The sequence below is a fragment of the Episyrphus balteatus genome, chromosome 4 (assembly GCF_945859705.1).
Source record: "Episyrphus balteatus chromosome 4, idEpiBalt1.1, whole genome shotgun sequence".
In the NCBI taxonomy this organism is placed as follows: domain Eukaryota; kingdom Metazoa; phylum Arthropoda; class Insecta; order Diptera; family Syrphidae; genus Episyrphus; species Episyrphus balteatus.
In genome coordinates, this window is record NC_079137.1 from 16961230 (window position 1) to 16978754 (window position 17525).

General features: G+C 32.4%; 1 protein-coding gene across 2 annotated transcripts in view; it reads left to right on the forward strand.

The window, feature by feature from the left end:
• The window catches only part of LOC129920183 (protein tweety-2-like), a 161906-nt gene that overhangs the window by 112876 nt on the left and 31505 nt on the right, over positions 1 to 17525 (forward strand). The gene's annotated exons all lie outside the window — the stretch shown is intronic.

Below are 17525 nucleotides of genomic sequence, written 5' to 3' on the forward strand. Positions count from 1 at the left end.
CTCAATCTAGTTAACGTTTGTTCAATGGCCAGACAAATTTAACATAACTGAAGGAAAGCTTTTTGATTTTGATCCCTTTTTTGGCTAGCCGAAAAATTTTGTTTAAAACTCATTGGTCTATTTTTTTGTTTTATTTTTCAAGAGAAACTCTTCGATGGTTGTTGATTGACAAGAAACGTTATTTTATGCCATTGAAAAGAGTTTGTATAAAATTGTTTTCTATTTTATTTATTTATTTAACATCAATCAGAGATAATTTATGTTATGTTTATTGTTCTATGCAATGAACCAAGTCTAATGACAATCGGTCCACCCATTCGATCAGTATTTATGAAAATACACATACACACAATTGCACACAAAGCCATAAGGAGGCACTTTGATTTTTGTTTATCTTTCTTAGTTTATATTTAATGAATATTTTAAGTTCAGTTAACTTTTAAAAGTCCAAAAGTAATCAATTATTACCTTTTTATCGCATTTTAAAATCTTGCTTTCTACTAAAAAATTCAAAAATAAGGAAAAGGTGCTAATTTTTGAAAAACAAAGTAAAAATTAAAATATGCATATAATCAAAGGATTTTACTTCTACTTTATTTTATTAGTATACAAAGTTTGTACGTATACCGACATCAAATGGCAAGTGGTTTAGTAAAATAAATTAAAATCCTCTTTTTTGTTTTAATTTTTTTTTTCATTGATTTTAGGATAAAATTTTATAGTCCAGTGCATTTATGATGTTCATATATGGGCGACCCAGCAGTTTGTACCACCCCCAATTTTTTTTTGCTCATTCGATAGAGCATTGGCTGAATATCATTACCCTGATATTTCGCACTCGTGAAATTCACCTTTCGGCCGCCATCTTGGATTTTAGTTTTTGTTGAATATCTCGATTTCTATTTATGCTACATAAAAGTTGTGTATACAAGAAACGTAGGCAATTATAATTTTCATAATTTTGATAAAAAGTGCTCAAAACTTAAAAATTGTCACTTTTTTCTGTTTTTTTTATTTTGTTGGCTTGTAACTTTTTCAATATTCAGAATATCGAAAAAGTGTTCTTAACATAAAACACGCGAAATTTAATTGCCTACGTTTCTTGTATACACAACTTTTATGTAGCATAAATAAAAATCGAGATATTCAACAAAAAATAAAATCCAAGATGGCGGACGAAAGGTGAATTTCACGAGTGCGAAAAATCAGGGTAATGATATTCAGCCAATGCTCTATCGAATGAGCAAAAAAAAATTGGGGGTGGTACAAACTGCTGGGTCAAATTATAAATGCACTGGACTATTAGTCTAACTAACCAGTAACCAAATTTTTTAACCAACATGATAGTTTAATAAAAAAAATGTCTTTAAGCCATTTTAAAGTAAGGCTTGGTATTCGAGTTAAATTAAAAAAAAAAAAAAACTGATAACCCACCAGTATTGCCGTTTTCTCAGAAATGCACTTTTATGGCAAGGAATCATATTCAGCAATTAAAACTCTTGAACGAATTTGTCCCATGAGAGGTACTTTTAACGCACCTTCACACACAAATAGCCCTTTGCCGCTGATGGACATACTTTTAAACTCGATCGTCGATGATTTGATCGCACAATGACTCAAGGTATTTGCTGACTTTGGTCGATTTAAGTATAAATCTCTCGCCTTTATCAACACCGTTACTTTTCCTAAATACTGACAGGTTTGGAGGTTCTTTTGGAAAAGTTTAATGTATAAAAATATAATATATTTTCATTTAAATGACATTCTTGCCTACGAATTCGTATGCTCAATTTTGAACAATTAAGCGTTTAATTTATTATACTGAACGATAGTTGAATATAAACCTTTATGTTTGTTTTGTATACAATTTTCATGCACCAAATTAACAAGCTCTGGATGTATTTCTGACAGTTTTAATTACTGCACCGACATGGTCATAACTGGCCTTTTTCACAACCATTAGCTTATGTGAATAACTCTTTTTGCAGCAGAATTTCATATCATTGTCAACATGACCTCAATAATCTAAACATACACATAACTTATGTTCAAGGTAAAGTTACTTGTTAAATAAATTATTTCGTTCACTAGCATGCCCGGAAAATTATTTGTTCCTTCTCGTTGTCCACAATATCCTGTAACTTTAGTTGCAAAAACTAATTCTATTCATCAATTTAGAACTATATTTCCCAATTTGTCTATTCCGTCTCTCGCTTTTTCACTTTTTTTCTGTATAAAAATATGCAACGAAAGGCTTACAAATTGACCAATTAGTGTATCCGTGTTTTTGCCGCTACCCCATCTCCATTTGCTGTTCATGTTTCGATTTAAAACGAGTACAATTTCAAAAACAAAGCAAAAGCAAAAACAAAACAAAAATAAAAAAAAAAGTTGAAATGAGAAAACATCGGATAAATAATTCTTCAGCACAACTCCACACGAGAAATGATGAAGCCAACACATAAAATCTCATACAACACATTTCGAGCCTAAAAGTATGCCATTCTACCAGGCAGGCTGCTTTCCTCTCGTTCTCTCTTGTGCTCTACTCTATAAAATGGAGTATTACGGTCATTTTGAATTCCTGCCTGACACTTTCATTTCGGTTCGGTGGTGGTACAGTGACCCACATGAGTATTGTTCAGGGCACAGCATTGATTCATATCGCATTGGACATGATTGGTGTCCATTGGTATGAGGTCACACATAATAAATTCATTCTCTTTCTAACTTTAAGACTAACTTTACAAAACCCTGCTCCAATTGAGATTTCTATAGTCAACTATAATATAAGAGCGGAAAACATGAGAAAAGATACATACTTTGAAGCAAAAAAAAACACGTGCCATGATTTCGTGTATATAGTTTTTAGGGGATTGCACACTCACTTTTACTAAATGACCCAGGGGTAGAATTCGGCATATAAAAGTGCCAGTACGTGATATGAACCCTAGCTGTATCTTAATAAATTATTAACTTTTACATTGTAAAATATTAAACAAAATGGTGCATTCAAGGCAACGAAAATAGAGTGAGAATTTCAATCTCACACGTTCATGGCAAAAAGGTTTTTGTGTAAGTTTTCAATATGCCTTATCCATCTTTCTCAACAATGTTGTAAAACAAAATCCTCAAATATTGTCTGCTTTAAAGTTTACAGGGGATCAAGGACTTTTTTTCAAAACCTCGTTTTAATGATGATCGTTTGTTAAATATTTTGAAATCTATTCGTATATGCGAGGTTAAAAGTTAAAACAAAGAGACAAAGAAGCTTTCAAAACTGGTTAATTAATGCAATGGGTTTCATGATAGAATGACGAGGTTTTTGATTTTTGAGCTCAATATTTTTTTTCCATGATGGGAAATTCAAATCGGCATACAAATTTCTCAATACCAATTGAGAGAATATAATAAAGGTATTATATTATATACTATATGTACATATATACATATTATGTACATATATGTAAGTAAAATGTTTCCTAATTTCATCACTATTTGCATAACAATCGATTAATTATTGTACCCTTAGTAAAGACTCAGTGTCGTTGAGTATAAAATTGCTTACGATTCAATGTTGCAAAAGGCTCAATTCACATTAACGGTTTTTTTTTTTGACTTGACAGTGCATTACCCCACTGCACAGTGGTGCCTTTAGTGCTTCTGACGTCAACAATCATTTGCACGGCCATTTCTTCACGAAAAGTCAAGAAAGCATATTAGTTTTATTTAAAATGGCGGCTTTAAAATGGCAGACAGAATAAACATTGTAAATATAATTTTATTTTTAAAAAAACAGTATATAAGTTAGAAATTTAGCTAAATTGATATGAAAAATGTGTTCGATCATGAATTAAGGTACAACCAGTCATAACGAACTCTATGCGACTCGAAAATGTGTTCTTTAAATCTGCTATTTTGTAATAGCAGATTGCTACTACCTTTTTGATCATTTCCTGTTTTTTAGATGTATGTAGATTAAAAACATGAAATAATTAAAAATTCCACTGTTTAATTTCTCGCTGAACCAAAATATCTTTTCTTATAGATTCCAATTTTCTAAATTCGAATCCGGAGTCAAAAAAAACGTCTCCTCCGTCACGTTTCTGAGATGATAGATTTTTGTTTGCTTTAGATTCAAATTTAGAAAATTAGAATCTATATAGAAAATTATATTTTGGTTAAACGAAAATTTATATACTCAGTTTTGAAACATTGAAACTTTTTTATTATTTAATATTTTTTTTATCTTTACATTAAAACATATTTGGCAACAATAGAATGCCAAAAAAGTCAATTTAAAAAAAGGATAGTGTGAAAATTGTTGCTCAAACAAAAAATCCAAGAAATGGCATAATGAATGGTGTGAAAGTATTATATTTCTTAATTGGCAATTTTTAAATTTTGTTTTCAATTTTTTTGATTTTTTTTTCTTGGAACATGAACAGCTGTAGGTACCTAAATTGAAGATCGAACACCTTTTTGGTATCAATTTAGATACATTTCTAAATTATAAAAAAAATATTCTGACCGCCATCGCCATTTTGAATAACTGCAGCTTTTCCGTATTTTTCAGTCCTTTAGTATTTTCGATTGTTGGGATAGAATCTTTTTGATTTTAAGATAGATAGATAGATAGATATAATATAGATAGATATAATTTTATTTTCATGAAAAGTGATTAACAAAAACATGGCTTAAGCTGGTATATTAAAATTAGTTTAGACAATAACATTAAGTTGTCTGTCAGGTAAAAAAAGTTACATTAAAAAAATATAAGCTTAAGAGTTAGTTTGTTTAAGAAAATTCATTTAAAATGAGGTAGCGGTATTTAAGTGCAGCTTTTAAATAGAGATAAAGATTATCATAGCAATTTCCATTTAGGATGTTTAGGAGTTGAGAGTGTGAAAGCACGTAGTTACCAAGTAGAGCTGGGCAAATCATTCATTTCAAAAGATCGAATCGTTCAAAGATTGATTTCACCAAAGATTCGGTCTTTTCTATCAATCGTTCTTTCGTTCATTTAATCGAAACCATTTCTTTTTCACTCATTTCGTTCTGACAAATGAGAGAAGAAACAAGAAATCGCGTATAACCTGAAATATTAACATTTCAATGCAACCATATAAAACAATTTTTCGTTTATATTTTCTATGAGAGTTTTTTAAAAATCTAATTATCTCCGCTTTTTTTTTTTAAATATATTTTTGGAAAATTTGTATGGTAAATTTGATTATTAGTAAGGCATTATGTCTCCGCCAAGTTCAAAACGTCGAAATAGATACATCAAAAATAAAAAGTCAAGGTCAGATATTCGATAGAAATTCCCAATCGAATCCGATTCAATTCAAACTCTGAACCTGCTTATATAAACTTGTATCAGTTGTATGCATGGAATCGAAATGATGATTGAGAATGAATGGAATGAACGAAATCCGAGTTCTGAGAGATTTTTTAGATGATTTTTGATTGTGAACGATTTGGATAAACGAAACGTTCTTTTCCACTTCGTGGTTTTTGATTCTAAACGATTTGGATAAACGAAACGTTCTTTTCCACTTCCTGGTTTTTGATTGTGAACGATTTGGATAAACGAAACGTTCTTTTCCACTTCCTGGTTTTTGATTGTAAACGATTTGGATGAACGAAACGTACTTTTTTACTTCGTACTTTCTTATTTTATGAACGAGATTGATATAAGGATTGATTGATTTGGTTTATAGTGATTGCAATCACTCAGAATTTTCGGTGAACGGATCAAAAAGACCGAATCAATCACGATTGACACAGCTCTATTACCAAGAAATTTAAGTCTGTATCCTTTGAAAATAGGGCATATTCCAATGAAATGAAAAGTATTTTCAGATGCATCGAGGTTACAAAGTGTGCATATCCCATTGGTGTCTCTTTGGAAAGCCCTTCCATTGATACTTAGAAGTCCACAGCGAGCCTTGAAGATGAGACTGATCATATCCCGAGGGTTTGTATCATCGAAATAGTTTGGTACTCCAGTGTACAACAAATTACAGTACTCGTCATGGAATTGGGATAAATTGGCTTTGGTAGTAGCCTCACTCCAATGTTTCTCATTCAGCTTACATAGTAAAATACTATGCAATCCATTCCACTCATTTATATCTATATTGAAAGTGAAATCTATAGACGTTTCGTGAAAGAGGTCTAACCATTCTTTCGCCCAGAAGATGCTCTTTCTTATCACTGCTTCAGATAAAATTCTAGGAAGCCTATCATTAGACAGAGACATGGTTCTTCGTATATAAGAAAAGTGCAGTTTTAAAGTTGTGAGAAAAGCCTTAGGCAGACCAGTTTCGATGTGAAGAGCATAGTTCGGCGTGTTATCCGGTAGAAGAAAACATCGTTTTATAAAAAACCGTTGTAATTTTTCGAGTTGACTACGTTCACGGTATCCCCATACTTGACCACAGTACAACATAATAGATCTAGATGCAGCATCGTAAATTTTGAACTTTGTTGAGTGTTGGACATATTTATTACGCAGAAGTTTTGACCATGTAGAATTAATTGAGTTTTTTGATGATGAAAGCCTATTATTCAAATGTTCATCCCAGGACATGTTATAATTAAAAACAACACCGAGATATTTGCAGTGATTCGCAACTGTTATTTCGGTGTCATTGAAAAACCATTTTTCACTAGCAGCTCTACGTCCACCATTTCGAAAAATAACTATTTCAGATTTAGCAAGGTTAACTTCAAGATTCCAGTTGTTGCAATATGCTATAAAGCTATTGATGAGTTGTTGTAGTTTGGCTGGATTATCAAATAAAAGCACAATATCATCGGCATAAAGTAGAATATTCAGCGCTTGTCCTTCTATTAACAGTCCAATAGGAAGATAGGCGTGTAAATCATTTAAAAATAGAACAAACAAGAGCGCACTTAAGACACAACCCTGCCTTACACCTTTGTTAGTAGAAAAGAACTCAGTGGAGCCTATACCATCCCAAACAGCAGCAGCAGTATCACAGTAGAGCGTTTTTATTACATCAACCATTTTCGTTGAGATTCCCAGTGCTGAAAGCTTGTGAAACAAGGCATTTCTGTCGACGTTATCAAATGCAGCTTTGAGGTCAATGAAAAATGCATATAGTTTCTTTTTCTCATTGAGTTGAAGCTGTATAAGACACGACAAATTATATACTTGGTCTACAGTAGAGTAGTTTTTTCTGTAAGCAGCTTGAAATTCGGTGATGTTATATTCTTCAACCCAAGTCGTAAGTCTTTTTAATAAAATGGAGGTGTATGATTTATAAAGCGTGTCGAGAAAAGACAGTCCTCTATAGTTAGACACTAGGTTAGCATCTCCTTTCTTAAAAAGGGGGTATATGATTGATTTCTTGAACGAACTTGGTACGCTTTCAGAATCAAAAATGTTAACAAAAAGCTTATGTATTTCAAAAATCAGAGACGGAGTCGCGTTTTTGTAGAATTCATATGGTATTTTATCCATACCTGGAGTTTTTAAATTTTTGGACAATGATATCGCAGAATAAACTTCATCTAACTCAATTGGACAATCCAACTGTGGTACTTGAATTGCAACAAGTTCAGAATTGAATGAAGCACTATCAAGTGTGACTGTAAGTAATTTCTGGAAATGTGTCTTGAATTCATTAGCTGGAACAACTGTTGTCGTTCTTAACGTATCCCCACGTATCTCTTTAGCAATCTTCCACCACTCTTTGGCTGAAGAAATATACTGCAAATTGTTCGCAATGTGTTGGTAACATTCCTGCTTTTTCCGTTTGCATAAATTCCTATATTTCTTATTAGCAGTGTTGTAGTTGTTTCTGCAGATATCGAGGCTGGATTTCCTAAAGTCTTTTAAATGTTTAAAAGCAGTTTTTCGGGCTAAAAAACAGGCCAAATCAAACCAAGGCTTCTTAGGCTCAAACTTAATTACACAACTTTTGGGGACGCCATTCGCTTCGTAGATACAATTTTTAATGGCATTGCATCTGCGTTCCAAAGAATCCGATTCTATTATTTTTCTAGGTATGAGTGCCTCAAGACTATTTCTATAGGAAAGATATTCGATTCGAGGCATAAGATTCATAGTTTTATTTGCACTTATTGTTTCACTAGTTTTAATGGAACAGATCACCGGCATATGGTCAGAGAAGGTTTCGCAACCAACAACAAAATCGTCTACCAAATAGGAAGCAGCATAAGAGGGGCAGCAATAGTCAATAACCGACGAACCCCTGCTGCTTACAAACGTGAATTCGCCAGTTTTATCCTTGAACCCTCTGCCATTAAGTAAGTAGGCTCCAATATCTTCAATAAATTCTAAAAAAGAGTTACAGTTGGAGTCGCAGGTGGAATCTTTGGAACGTCGTTGATTTTCAACAAAAGTTGGAGGGATGGAGTGGCAGTCTACGTTTCCATTTATTCCAGTCCTTACATTGAAGTGCCCGCCAAGAATGAAATTGGTAGAACCAAATTCCGAGAAAAAGTTTTTGAGAGTTAGGAAATCCCTTTTCCAATTATTACAATTCAAATAAATTGGTATTAAACTAAGATAGTTCCCAGCAAAACAACCCTGCAGAAATATCATATCGTTTGTGTCGATGAACTTAAGCTGATAAACAGATTCGATGGTTTTTTGATATCCAAAAAGACACCCCCCACTGGCTCTCCCAAAATTGTGAGTTTTTGTTGCAGGAATCCATTTTAATTTAAAACCGACAAAAAATTTTTCAAAGTTCTTAAAGTTTTCAGGCAATACAAACGTTTCAAATAAAAAAAAGATTTGAAAATTACAAATATATTTAAAAAAGTTACATATTAATGATTTGTTTACAAGACCAGCAATATTATAAAACAAAACCTGACAGACAATGGGTTGCTAATTATTTTTATTCTTTTCTTGAACATTTTTTGAAGCTGCTAAGTTGACTGGATACTCGGATTCGGTTTTACTCAAAAGATTCGATATAAAAACTTTGTCACCCTCATTGAATGTTGTAATCAAACTGTCTTTGTTGCATTTATAGCGCCGACCATCCACCAAAAGGGTCCATCGCTTAATTTCTACTTTCAGTCTACCATCGGCCTTCAAAAGACATTTCTTCACCTGACGGAGATGATATTTCTCTGATCTTTCGTTCACTGTAAGGTCCTTGTTAATGGATATAGGTGAATTTCTCAAAAGAATCGATGAAGATAATACTGAATGCACATCACTTAACGATGAAAGTTCGAAAATGTAGGATGAAGGCAATTGATTGGGTCGTCCAATCTTCCTAACCGAGTTAGTGATAGCAGAGACTTTAAGCTTTGTACTACAAATTTGTTGAAATTCTTGTTTAGCTTCATCTACGCAGTTAGTATTTAGACCTCTTACAATTATATTAAATCTTTTGGAGTACTTCTCAGCATCTTCAATTCTTTTCTCCAGAGTACGACACAGATTAAAGCTTCAGATTTGTAGAGACGAGGTTTAGAAAAAGGGCGCAAGGTAAAGGGTCTGTATTTTTGAGAAATGTTGGTGTAGGTGTTTGCTCTTGCGGTGTATTTTGAAATAATATAGTTGTATAAGTGATAATTAAATACAAACTACTCACACAATTACTAGAGTTGCAGTACTCGTTGGTGAAAATATGAAAGCACTCAATGACGGCACTTAGCTACGAAATTGTTTGCTTTGAGCGTATTAATTTAAATATTATTTCTGGTTTTGCGCGCTTTAACTCGGCCTAGCAATGCATTCAAATATGAGGAAACAGCTGCCACACCTTATTCGTCACGAGTTGTTACAAACTTAAATGCCAATACGCTTTTTACCAATTTAAAAGATGAATTTCAAAGAGCCAATCCAAAACACAACCACTCACTAAGCTTTTCCGTACTTCTTTCAGAGTTTTTCAAACCCAATTGAAACGTGCATTTTACAAAAAAAAAAACTATTTTTTCAAATATATTTGCTCCTTTAACAATGTTGTGCTGAGGTACCGTGTAATTTTTTTCACGAATATTAGCCATCAAATATCACAAAATTGAACGATCATACTTCTTCCTGGCTCCTCAAAACTTTTTGTGCTTCATGTCGAATTTTTCAAATGAAAATTTGGCACAAAAACAAAAGACATTTTGTCTCGAACTGATTTAAAATTTGCTTGCGTACATAGGTATATTTTTCATTGAAAAAAAAATAATATACAGAAACATAGTATGAATTTTTTTTATTTTTCTACACAGTTCTGTAAATAGAACCTCCTCATGTTTTAGTGATGCGAAATGTCTGTTAAATTCCCGACCCAAAGCGATGTTAAAGTGTCCAAACCAATTTTTGTTCTTAGATTTATCCATATTTTAAAATTAAGCGAAGTCTGTCACTGTCACTGTGACTTTTGCTAATTTTAAAACGTCAAGTTCTATTTTATTTTATCTTTAGAAGAGTTAAGAAGAACAGATTGATGATGTATATGAAGTTGAACTTGTTTATTTAAGATCTGATTTTCTTGATAAATCTAACATCTTAGAGAAAACACTCGTTTTTAAAGACATGTACATTGTCCTATATACCTACACATATAAAGATTGGTGAACACTTTAAACAATGTTAAAATAAAAAGTTTAAAAATTCTTATCGTCGTTCTTTTTTCATGTTGGCACTCAAAAGGGGTGTAGACCGGAAGTCTTTGCTTTATTGTCGTTTAGATATGTATGTATGCCCACACAAAGGGAATTTTCAAGGAGGATTAGATTCTGTGTGTCGCACCTTTTTTGGGTCGGTCCTTATCGAAGTTGCATAGGACATGCAAGTTTTCGTAAATTGGCGGCAACGATGGCAGACAGACAAGAAGAGATTTCAAAAACTTTGAACTTTTACCACTTTCTTGGTGTTTTTCTTTTTATTTTAATTTTTTTAGGTCGACGATGACGACAACGACAATGATACTAGGACAAAGCAATGCAAGTAAAGGCGAAATAAAACGAAACCTCTTAAATTTCTTTTCTCTTATATGGAAGTCAGAGTTTTTCGGAAAAGTCCTTGGGCGTGTCGACATCAAGGATGTTATTGGTTATTGTTGTTGGTTAAAGTTTAGAGAGCATGTATGAGGTTAAATATATTTTGAAATGGATGTAGATAAGGATTCATGAAGCCTCTTAAAATGCAAGACGGAATTTTCCTTTTCTGATCGAGGTTTTCTTTATTCTTTCTATATTATTATTGTATATATTTTTTTTTTTTTGCTTAATACTCAGAAGTTACGGATGTATTGTATATGTTTTTAGATTTTATAGTAAAGACCAGATATGAAAAGGCAATTGAGAGTAAGCAAACATTTAAAACAATTGAAGTTTTGTTGAGTAATGGTTCTTTGTGGGGTGGTTAGTTTTTAGTTTGATTTAAGAATATGATTCTTACAAGTATGGGGATGTTTTTCTAATAAATTACTCCTATTTTATGTTACCAAAGGAAAATTGTTTGATTTATATACTGCGAGTGGTTATTCAAAGAATGACGGAACAAGACCACGACAAATAAACCAAATAATTGATGACAATATTAGGTGACATTTACTGGAACGAATTTTGAATTTTTAGAATATCGTTTTCATTCACTCCAATGAGAGTACCCTTTTAGTACTTATTTTTGCACTTTTGAAGGTTTTGTGTTCTTTGACGCCACAAAAGTGTAAAAAAAAAATTACTCCGGAGTAATTTTATGTCGTTTTCTTTCACTTCAATGAGAGTACCCTTTTAGTACTTATTTTTTCACTTTTGAAGGTTTCGTGTTCTTTGACGCCACAAAAGTTTAAAAAAAAAATTACTCCGGAGTAATTTTAGTACTACGGAGTACCCCAGATTTACTCCACATTTTTAGTCAGATTTACACCGATTTGCACACACACTTACGAATTTGAAGTTTGACATTTTAAAATTTTGTTTGAAAAGTGAAAAATGCGAAAAGTTTTTCTTTCAAACTCTTTTGTTATGAACAAAAACAACCATTATGAATATATTTTCCATTGTATTATATTCCGCCAGATATATTTCTTCCATTTTGTTCGTTAATTCTTCACTTTTTCCAAAATGAAATTAAAAACCGAATAAAAAAATTGTTCAGCCAGTGTTCTTCATCAATAAAAAAAAATCCTGTCCCATATAAAAAAAATCCCATTTTTTTCTGTGTTAATGGGATATTTTTATTTTACAATAATCAAACTATGGGTGTGTGTCAATTAGGCAGAAAAAAACGATCAGAAGTATAATGAAAAATATACAAAAATTAAAACTAAGTCCGTTTCTACACGAAGACGCAAAGCGCGAGACGCCCATAAGAGCAAAGGAGAAATAGAGTTCGAAAAAAGGGAAGGAAGATTTTTTCGTTTTGTATATTTTGGTGTTGTTTTTTTGGAATTTAAATACAGTCTGCTTCTACACGCATTCGTAGACGCACAAGATGCACATAAGATCACAGTAGAAATTGATCTTTCTCTCTCCTTTGTTCTGATGTGCATCTTGTGCGTTTACGTCTTCCTGTAGAAGTCGTCAAACGAAAACAAGAACAAAATAAAACCAAAGAAAATAGCTGTCAAATTTGTGTCTTCAAAAAAATACTACGTGTAGAAGCGCGCGACGCACCGGATCGACCGAAACGAAAATCAAAAGGAAGTGTAGAAGCAGTATTATCAACGAACGCTTATTATGCTTTATGTGTTATTAATATTAATTTTTTTTTTTTTTTTTCAATTCATAAAATTTTTTCCCTAGGCCTGTTATCACTATTTTTTTCAAGGAAATTATCCATTTTTGCCTTGTCACACACACAATTAAATACTCTCATTATGTTCATTCACTCCAGAAAATGGAGTAAAAATTTAGAGTACTCCTTAATAGAGTGAAAGAAAACGACATAAGTAACGAAAAAGTTTATAAAAACAATGAATGGATGGACAAAATTTACTGTTACTTTCTTGTTTATCACTTGGAAAAAAATGGCTTCAGAGCAGAACGGCATCAAAATATTTTGATGATAACCCATTTTCCAGGCTTTAAATAATACTGTAATCCTATATTATATCCATATAGAAAAAAAATATTCAGACTTCATTCCGATCCAAAATGTTCAAAGTGGTGCTTTTGCATGGGTTGAGATATTTTTCTTGTAAGTTTACGTGATTTATTCTCCAACCAAAGCCCATGAAATCCTGGAAATACCTCAAATCTAGACCCGGTAAAATAATTCCAAAAAATAAAACTAATAGAAAAGTTTAATCAAAACCTGGAATGGGCTCTGAAGAAAATAAGCAATTGCATCGCTAAGAGCTGAATAAGTGTCACTAATAAAATAATCTCTTTCTTCTCTTTACCTCGATTTTGGAGGTAAACCATCTCACCATCCAAACAAGCAAAGTTTTGAGAAAACAAACATATTTTTTTACGAATGTAACAAAGCCTACCTAATGAAGAAGTATGAAAATAGTTGAAATGGAAACTGAAAACACTATCTTAGGAGATAGTGAAATGGAAACTGAAAACACTATCTTAGGAGATAGTGAAATGGAAACTGAAAACACTATCTTTAGACCAGTGCCGATGCCTTCAAAAACATTAAAAAGTACAAAAAAATCATAGCAGGATGAAACCCATTGGAAAAGGAGGGGAATATGATAAGAATGAAAGGAAAAATAAATTACGGGCGAGCCGAGTTCGGGAAGTGGGAGGGTTGAGTTTTTTATGGTAAAAAATGGTATATCTCGATTTCCGTAAAAACTACAAATCCTATAGAAAAAAGTTGTATGGCAAAGTTCTAGGTAATAAAAAGATCTACAACTTTTGTATCAACAATTTTTTCACATAACCTCAAAATTTATGTGAAAAATTAAAAAAACCGAGTTTTTGGTTTTTTATTTTTATCTTTTTCAAAAACAAAAATTTTTCTACGAAATTTGGTGAAAACCTACCTTATTATATCCCAAATACACTGTAATTTATTTGGTTTAAAGTATTAATTTGTTCACCTTATTTTGACTTAATACCAAAAAAACACCCTAATTTTCAATCGAAAATTCACGTGTCAAAATATCAGCTTTTTTCAAAAAGTCGGTGGGCATTTCGGTCGTTAAAATGTCTATTTTCTGATGGTGTAAAAAAAATTTTACATTAGTATACTATAGAACATGTTCTAGTAAAATTCAAAAAATGAAAAAAGCTTGAATTCGAAAAAAAATTTTTTATCATTGTTTACAATTTTGGTCTATTTATTCAAATTTACACTTTAATTACTCAAAAAACGTAAGATTTCATGTAACATTGATTAATCTTACGTTTTTTGAATAATTAAAGTGTAAATTTGAATAAATAGGCCAAAATTGTAAACAATGATAAAAATTTTTTTTCGAATTCAAGCTTTTTTCATTTTTTGAATTTTACTAGAACATGTTCTATAGTATACTAATGTAAATTTTTTTTTACACCATCAGAAAATAGACATTTTAACGAACGAAATGCCCACCGACTTTTTGAAAAAAGCTGATATTTTGACACGTGAATTTTCGATTGAAAATTTGGATGTTTTTTTGGTATTAAGTCAAAATAAGGAGAACAAATTAATATTTTAAATCAAATAAATTACAGTGTATTTGGGATATAATAAGGTAGGTTTTCACCAAATATCGTAGAAAAATTTTTGTTTTTGAAAAAGATAAAAATAAAAAACCAAAAACTCGGTTTTTTTAATTTTTCACATAAATTTTGAGGTTATGTAAAAAAATTGTTAATACAAAAGTTGTAGATCTTTTTATTACCTAGAACTTTGCCATACAACTTTTTTCTATAGGATTTGTAGTTTTGCCGGAAATCGAGATATACCATTTTTAACCATTAAAAACTCAACCCTACCACTTCCCGAACTCGGCTCGCGCGTAATTTATTTTTCCTTTAATTTTCATCATATTCACCTCCTTTTCCAATGGGTTTCATTCTACTATAATTTTTTTTGGTTTCAAAAATTATCGACCCTGGTCTACTTAGGAGATAGTGAAATGGAAACTGAAAACACTATCTTAGGAGATGTCTCAAAAATGTATAATTGTGCGGATTATTTCAGTGGAAAGTATGTAGTTTTTTAAATACTCACAAACCAAACACTATCGTGTCGTTGTCTACGCCTACTGGTAACTACTTTGGAAACTTGTTGGATTACCAAACAATCTAATCTAAATCGTTCTCATCCACTTTTATCAAAGTTCATTCTTCCCCGAATACATCTGAACTGGGAAGATAAGATCTTGCACCTAAATGAGGAAATCTTATTTGAAGGCATGACCCTTTGCTGGAAGATTGGTTTCTATGGTCTTCTGTTTTAAATGTTTTCATTTAAACTCCTTTAAACGACATTTTTTCGAACATCCTTTGTCCTTAAGTTTAAACATACGAGCTCGTAAAAACTTTTCCTGGAACCACCGCACTGTCCCTGTTATCTCAATAAAAAAAATTTTTTAACTTACAAATTCTGCAATATTAAATAGTTTAATTGTGATTTATTATCATCTACAAGTTTATCGCTCCCTAAATCCGTTTTGTAATCCAACTTTAGCTGGAAAGTAACTGATTCTTTCTTTCTTTGTTTCTTTCTTCGAGAATGTCCTCCAGGTACAGACACCCACGGAAAAGGCAATGTAATAAATTCCACATTGCCAAGTGATAGGTTTTACTATAGGTATGCAAATATTTCCTTTCCTTTGACAATTAATTTAAACCCCCAAGACTGAAACTTTTATTTTTATTCCAAAATATAAAAATGATATACAAACACACATAAGTTTTGGTTCTCTTCGAAACCAAAAAAAAAACTACAATAAAACGCAGATACAATATGTAAAATAGTTGCTTTAGCATCCAAGTCCCGAATTGCCGGGTTCTATGCCCGAAACACTTAAAGACGTAAATTTTTTTTTTTTTTTAAATTCGAAAACTACCAACAAAGAAGAATGAAAAAATCCAATAAAGCCTCCAACATGAAGCGGAAAAGAGATTAAATGAAAAGTAATTATTTGCTTTTTGCACAAAAGATCGGGAGATTTATTCCAGAAATATAAGAGGGGACGAAACAGAATAAAATTTAAGTGATTTCGACCCGGACCGGACCCGAAGTTTGACTGTCTAGGCGGCTTAGTGGATCACCTTAATCCATAGTGTCCATTTCATTCGCCTGTCGCATTCATTATAAAAATGCAAAAAAAAATACGGTTATCCTTAGATGACGAGACGACACAACGACATGAAAGAGGTATTAATTGAAATCGATATAGGAAAGGACGATGTCGTTGTCGTTTGCCGTGTCCTTTAGTATCCTAGATCCCCCATCATGTCGGTATTAAAAATTTACCAAAATGAGTCTTGCCATGGCTATGACACAGAATCAATAATATCACCTTTCGGGTTTCGTTCGCTTGCTGCTTTCGGAAAATAATTTCTTGCTCGAATGCACTGCAAGGACATTGACTTTTAAAAAGAATTAATCGAGTATCGGAGAAAATTGTTCACCACTGCACATTGGCACATCGAGAAGGAACAACAAAATGAAAGAAAAAGAAAAATCCCTATACCCAGAAAAACTCCATCGGGACCGGGAGTTAATGAGCCGGCTTCTTGCTACCGTTAAATAAAATCAATACTTGCATGGTTATGATGTGTGTCGAATGTCGATCTCGTGCTTGATGATTTTGTTGAGGATGGAACTTTCCGAGTTGCAACGGGAATGAGTTTCATATTCTATGCGAATACCTAGACCAAGTGTTGAAAGAAAAGGAAAAAAAGAATAACAAATAAAAAACTTTACAACATCGTCATTGCAACGTTATTCTTTCGGCAACTTTATGTATGTACCTAGCTATGGAGGACAGAACGAATGGAGTGGGCTTGAACTGCACTCCGAGAAATGTTTTCCGCACTTTGTATGTGGATGAAAGTCCTGCAAGGGTTAATGGGCTGAATGAAAACGTTCGTTTCTTTTCGTTTCTGTCTGGATTCTGGGTTTTAATTAAAAGGGGGTTTTAACTCAAATGCTCTTACTGGCGAACAAATCTTGAAGTTATAGGATTGAAACCTTCTTTTTTATTTAGTCAAAATGCATCTTAAAATATACTCGATATGGATGATTAACTTGACAAATAATAAAGCACACTTAAAAACCAATAGATAATTGCCGCTCCCAATGGCGCTCTGCGAATGAGTTTTATTATATCTTATGAATCTTATTCCAACCACTAAATCCTTCGTATAGAAACCCATCCCAATTTTCCAACATGCAAGCATCAGCCACGCCTCGAGGAAGATTCCTGCCGAGATTAAGAAAGAAAATATCTCTGCAGTTATATGGGTTATGGGTGAACATCAACGCGATGACGATGGCCTTAGCAAACATTAAAAAAAAACTGTTGAAACGGGAGTAAAAGGAGCAGAAAGAAACCACAAACCAGGATTCCATTTGGCTGGTCTCCCATCATCTGATGCTACTGGGCTGCTGT